Below are 7,136 nucleotides of genomic sequence, written 5' to 3' on the forward strand. Positions count from 1 at the left end.
GTACTACTGAAGTTATTCTCTTCTGGAATTCTGGAGTGGTGGCATGAAACCCAGGGACATCTCTTCTGTTCCCCAACGGCATGTCCTTGCTAGCCTCTCTTCCTTGGACACAAGAGTCAGGAATATGGGGATACAAGAGATCATCAAAGGGCAGGGGTCCTTTCCTTTGAATGCTTTACTTCTGTCCTGGTGTTTAATGTTGCAGACACTGAAGGTGCCATCAGGAGGGAGACTTGAGCAGTCTGCTGGAAGGCAAGGAAGAGAAAGGATGCTGCATATGAAAGGCTGCTGCATGCCAAGGTTATTTCTAAGTGCAAGACTGGTCCAATATCTGCATAGCTGTCTGAAGGTTGCCTTATGTACCTGTGGTGTGTGTGATCAAATGACACATGATCAAGAATTGCTAACCAAGACAAATACATAATTTCTTGTGTCCTCCTTTTTAAAGCCTCTTTGAAATAAGGCAGATGTGAGATTGATGGTTATATTAAGCTAGGCCCTCCTTGTTCTAAGAATTACACAATAATAAGGGATGCTGTTTTCCCAGGCACTTCGGCTCGGGACTTTGTAATTACTTTCTTCTTGATAACATCCTGGGCCAGGTTGTTTTTATTGCTTGCAAAGGAGCGCCCTGACGTTATCTAAGAAGTCAGTCAGAGGCACGTTTATAAAGGTATTGACCCTGAGGTAATAATAAAGTGTGTGGTCGAGGGAGTGTGGAGGCATATTGGGTTTGTCACTGGGGAGCAGGAGGGTGGGGTGGGGGGAACTGGAGAGCTGAAACCTAGCCAGTGATTGAAGTACATGGGACGCTTTTATTTTCTTCTGACTTCCGGAGGCCAGAAGCAGTTAGCAGAGCAGAGATAACCCTCTGACCAGCCTTCCCATGGCTTTCCTGGAGGCAGTTCAGTAGTTTGCAAAGCACAGGAAGAAAAGAAAGGGGTTGAGAAGAAACTTGGGCTCTCCTGCTGAGATCTTAGGTTCCCACAGAGAAAGTTGGAGCCACAGGCTCGTGGTGCATGGACACTCAGCTCTCAGGTGTGAACTATCCTGGCTTACCTTGGGAAAGGCCTAGAGGAGTGTCTGTTTTCTATGTCTCTGAAATAAACGTGGTGAAAAATGAAGCTAGCTCCTGCCTTTCATTGAAGATGAGAGACAGTGTGGGATACATGGGAGGAAAGTGGCTGACAACATGCCAAAAATCTCACAAAGTCCCGCTTCCAGATCACAGCCCAAGATGGATGGCAAATGGATGTCTTCAGAGAGCCTTGATTCACTGGCCATGGCTGACTGAACCGCTAGGGGAAGGACCCAAAGGTCGTCTCTAGCCTCAGCAACAGAAAAGCCTCACAACTGATTAGTCATGCCTCCTGAGGTTGTGTGTATGTCAGGAGCCGGACATCCACCCGCTACAGTAAAGTTAGGAAAAGTGCCAAACCGTACGGTTCCATGGCACAGTTAGGTAGTCACGTCTTTCTTTCTTTTTCTGTTGTGTGTCTGTGTGTTCTATATGAGCACATTCATGTAGGCACCCATGAGATGGCACCCTGGAGCTCCAGTTACAGGTGTTTGGGAGCTTCCTGGGTGGGGACCAAACTTGAGTCCCCTGGAAGAGCAACAAGTGCTCTTAACCACTGAGCTATTCTTTTAGCCTCTTTAAAAATAATGGCCAGAGAGAGGAATAATCAATAAAAGGTGTACTTACTTATGTTGTGTTCTGTAGGAACATATATGTTCATGTATTCTAAGCCTGAAGAGCTAGCAAACCTTTCCTATAAGTGACCCCAGTGAGTAAATACTTTAGTCGTCACAGGCTATGCAGAGTCTGTCGCAACCATTGGCCCCTCTACAATAAACAGGCAGCCATAGATCATTTGTGTATGAATGGGCATGGCTGCTTTCCAATAAAACTTTATGAAAAATAGACGATGGGCCAGATTTGGCTTGTGAATCACAGTCTGCCCTTCTCTAGTGTAAAGTGGCCGCTGATGGTATCTGTTGGGGAGGGAAGGCTGGCATAAGGTTGCTTTGATGGATGGATGCCCGTGGTGGTAGGCTAAGACTGTGTACGTGAAGCAGCTTCTCTGGCTACAGCCAGGTGTCTAATCTGTGAGGAGCAGCTCTTGTACAGAACAGGATGATCCTGCGGCTTTGGTTTCGGGGGGTGGGGGGGAAGGAAGGGTTTACATCTCTTTCGGTTTGCAATTATGTAGTTCTTCCTGGAGTATGTTCAATTTTGACAGACTGTGCAGCTGATTTAGAAGCATCCCAGAGACTATGTTCTTCTTATAATAAGCAGGAACAATGAAATAATTACAAAACAGCACGGGATCATTGCAAGGCTTCTAACTAAAGCCTCAAGAAGTATTACAGTTGTACCATCCAAGAGGGCTCCTAAGTCTGGCCTTACAGGACCAGCTTGGTTTGTGGCCTGGGAGTTCTTTATGGAGACCCAGTGATCTTCTCCAGGCTTCTTTCCCTAACTTGGTCCACAGCGCCTGGCATGTGCTAACTCTCAGTCCCATTTTACCATCTAAAAGCATCCCTGCACCTTTATTATCTTACACTGTACTTGCTACTTTTTCCTGTGTAGTGTCTATCTGTATCTCAAATATTATTTTTTGTGTGAGTTTGTGTATGCAAAGCTGTGTGTGTGTGTGTGTGTGTGTGTGTGCAAGCACATGGAGGTCACAGGCTACTGTATGGGAGTTAGTTCTCTTTTTACCAAACAGAACTCAGTCTTGGTGGCACGTACCTTTACCCACTGAGCATCTTACTGGCACTCTGCCTTACATTTTGAGACAGAGTCTTCCGCTGGCCATGGATATTACCCACTCAGCTAAGCTGACTGGCTAACAAGTTCCTGGGGTCTACTTCTTTCTGCCTCTCCAATGCAGGATTGACAGGTACAGGTCATAGTGCCCCATTTTTTATGTGTTAGTGACCTCATGCATGCATGGCAAAGTACTTTATCAACTCATACATCTCCCCAGACATATCTAAAATACTCTTATTTCTATTCTCCACTGGAGTGGATACATTCTGAATACAATGATCCGTGTATGTTCTGTACTCAGTCCATGACAGGCACACAGATGGTAACTGGTCAGTGAATATCTAATCACTAGAGATCACCAGAGGAGCTGTTATAGGAAGCAAAGTTTGAGTTTCTAGAATTGGTTCTTTAATACAATTAAAGGCAAGAGCAGATGAGAACCTATTTTGATGACATCTTGCCTGTGAGACTGTGGAGCTGTGTTCTGCTGTTGTGAGAAAGCGTGTGTTTCTGATGCTGTGTTGTCTGGTCTGATTTTGGAGGTTTGTTCTATACAGTTACTGCTTCTTGCCTTTCTCTTTTACTACCACCACCTCCTATTCCTTCCTCTCTCTCCCTCTCGCTCTTTCTTCCTTCCTCTTCTTCTCTCATTTCCTCTCCTCCTCCTTCCTTTTACTCTTCCCCCACTCCTGGTCCTCCCACTATTCTTTTACCCTATTTTCCTTCCTTCTCTTTCTCCTTTATTCCTTCCTCCTCTCTACATCCTTTTATTCCTCCCCATTCCTCTCCTTCCCCCTCTTCCTCTACTTCCTCCTCAATTCTTCATCTTTTAAGTTCTCACCCTCTATAAAAGGCTACAGTGAAAGGCTGGAGGACAGACAGCACTTAAGGTTCCTAAGAATGTCTGTCATGGGCTTTGCACAAGGCATCCACCATGGGATGCAGGGAATGACCAAAAGGGAAGAAGCTCTCACATAATTAAAAAAGACCTTTTCTCACATTTGACCTCTGTTACTCATGATTCCAAAAACCAGGAGCCACTGTCGATGTCAGGGACTAAAATTCAGCAGGTAGACTACTTGGACTGGTCCCATAATTCTGGGCCATTGTGCCATAGAAGGCTAGGAAATGAATGGGCTTGGTGTTTGCTACAGGGGTGAACTCTGAAAATGTTTGGTTCTTGTGATGCTGACTTAAGCTTGCCTCGTGGACAGGACCAGGAAAATGATACTGTGAAAGGGTGAACTTTCCTGGGAGGAGGCAGAATAGACATGCTCAAGGCTGTGGGGTTCTGGCCACATGCACTCAGCTCTGCTGTCGAAACTTAGATGCAGCCCTAGATGCTCGATGGTGTGGTGTGTTCAGATAAAACTTTATTAGAAACAGGAAGTAAGCCAGATGGGGCCCCTGGGCTGTGGTTGGCATACACATGTAATAGCACAGTCAACAAATAGGAATTGGGAATCATGCACACTTGTTTAAGGGCCAGCTCCATGGTTTCTTGGCCATCTGAACTCAAAGAGGCCATTGGGTTTCCTGAGAGCCCTTTTCTCTTTAGTTGGACATTAAGACATTCCTGAAGAAGAACATTCTGAGCATAAGCCCCGTCGCCTCCATTTTACCTTGAAGCCTGTACCTAGAAATAGAATCTCTATGTAGGGACACTATCAACGATACCATTTTAAGGTCAAACACCAGACTTTAACTTTCCAAAATGTGATTCTCTGGCCAACCAAGGTGCACCATGGCAAGAGACTGATGTACTAAAGCTGCTTTTGAAATCAGGGAATAAACCAGCCCACAACACAAAGCTTTAATGAATGTTTGGCTTCCCATCCCACCCTCAGATGCCCCAAGCAAATAAGACAGATTTTTAAGCCAGGTTTCTCGTATGAAATGTTGCAGCCTGCAGTTCATGATGCTGTACTGAGCCCCTTCTTATCTTCCTACCCGGTTGATTCCTCTGCTGTCCATCACCACAGTGGCCGCTCAGCAGAATGCAGGGGGCTGCTTAATGAGGGGTGAAGACAATATGGACTCGGAGAGGCGGCCGGTCGACTTTTCACAGTTGGTAAGCAGCGTTGCAGGTGCATTCGCTTAATGAGGGTTAATTTGTCTCATATTTTAATCTGACAGAAGCTGGTGGTGGTGTTCTGTAGTCCTTGGGGATTACTGCCTTGTTCTCAGTGGCTCAAAGAGAGAAAAAAAATGAAGCATGATTTTAGGGTTATGGAAACTATAAAGCAATGGGCTGGAGGTGGTATGAAACCCTGGTTTTGGCTGTCCAGAATCACATTTACTGGGAGAAAAGGCATTTTAGCAGAAAAGACGAAGGAGTCTTAAATTATGTTTCTGGAAAATTCCAGTTTCCAACTGTGAACTATACAATGAGTTGAATCGAGCAAACACACTCACTCGAGGTGTGAGTTTGCTTGGTACAATTTCACCTATTTCAGATACTGCTATCCTGAGGGAATGGGTTCAGTGTCTCTTGCTCTAGATGTGAGCACAGGGTGTTTCTGAAAAAGCTGTTTTTTTTTTTTTTTTGTTTTTTTTGTTTTTTTGTTTTTTTTTTTTTTTATCATGAAGTAACACTGTGCTTGTATGAAAGTCAAAGTAAAGAAATCTAATTGATTGAGTTTGATTGAGTTTTTTTTTAAATCTCAATTCTCAACCACAGATTTTTCAGATATAAGCACTGTTGAGGTGTTTGGTTATGTTTTGGGGCTTTGAGGGAGGCATATATATGAAGAAGTCCATGCATGTATTTGTGATTTAGAGGGAAGTTCTTTTACTTGAACAGGATAGAAACCCAGTTCAAACTAGCTGCTTAAGCCAAAGGGAATTCAGAAGCTTAGGGTACTGGGGACGGCCAGGTACCCATCTGGATTCTGTCACAACTGGACCCTTCTCTATTATGAAAAATTGGCTTTTCATTCCAGTATGATGCAGAGAAATGGAACAGGACCCCTGTCCCTTCTCTGTGGAAAGCAGGTTCTGTATATAGTGTACCTGCTTCCATAGACGAATCCTCCTTATCCAGGTTTCTATAGGTCAGGCTTTGGAAGAACAGCACTGTGCTGTGCTTCGACCAACCTCTCTCTGTTGCTCATGAAGACTCTAACAGGCTGGACTCAATGTTAGTCTTTATCTCTGTGAGCAGAGAGGGTGGGGCAGTTAACATTGGTTACTGCAAATCTTAGGACCATATGAACTCGAAGAAGGAATTGTTGGTCCCATAAAAGAGGGAAAAAGACTGCCAGTCAGCAGACACATATATATGAAAACACACACACACACACACACACACACACACAATTTATTTTAAAAAAACAAAAAGGAATATATAAATCTCTACTATTTCATAGCTTCATATGTTTCTTTACATGTTAGATATCCGTTTGATATATGAATTCTTACATCTTTGTTATTAAGTGCTATGTGATATTTCTTTTGGTATATGTGGGGAACATACAAAATACAGCTAGGCAGTGACCAGAGCCTGGGGACATGGACTTGGGATGCTGTGGATGGCATGTTTCTCTGTAGAAGTTGAACATTTATAGCCTGAGGACAAAAGACAGTTATGAATTAATAGTTTGCCAAATAATGTTAGAGACTTCAGGTAGACAGGCTATAACAAAGTTGGGTAAACAAAGTACCTTGCAGATGATGTCTTGGGTTGGAGTTGGTGGAAGCTAGTGATCTGCTGAGTTAAACGAGCCAAAGGTCTTATCTGGTAGTCCAAAGGATGCTCTCAAGGTAAGTGTAAATGCCACTAACAAAAGCCCAAGATAGCTTGGGTTTTCAGTCTACAGCACTTCCAGTCTCCACCATCATGGAAATTCTACTCTGTCAGGCTACAGACTCTCCAGCACAGGTGTGGCTTTTCCAGGGAACTTCAGTTGACAGTGATATTTAGTTCATATCAAAGAAAGGTCTGCTAAATAAAAAAACATAATCACATGGCTTCCACTTTTGAGACCTTAAAATTCAGGCCTTGAAATTTCCTTGTGTATCTTTGGTAGCTTTCTCCTGGCCTCCTAATTTCATTAAGGAGATTTAAAAGACGGGTCCAAGATTTCCATACATTCATAAGAACCCTTGCCTGGCCCTTTACTGCTTAGAACTCCTCCCGTTTGCTTGAAAATGAGAAGTCTTAGCCCATAAGAAAAAATAGAATATGCTTTGTATTGAATCATTTTTACTCCAGGTAAATAAACACTCAGAATCTCTGCTATGTGAAGGGTTTGGTGGAACATGGGAGGAAATTGTGAACTCCCCAGGACAGGGCATTGTTCCCTCAGTCTCAGGGCTTCTTAGGGGGACACACACACACACACACAGAGAGAGAGAGAGA

The sequence above is a fragment of the Arvicanthis niloticus genome, chromosome 9 (assembly GCF_011762505.2).
Source record: "Arvicanthis niloticus isolate mArvNil1 chromosome 9, mArvNil1.pat.X, whole genome shotgun sequence".
Classification (NCBI taxonomy): domain Eukaryota; kingdom Metazoa; phylum Chordata; class Mammalia; order Rodentia; family Muridae; genus Arvicanthis; species Arvicanthis niloticus.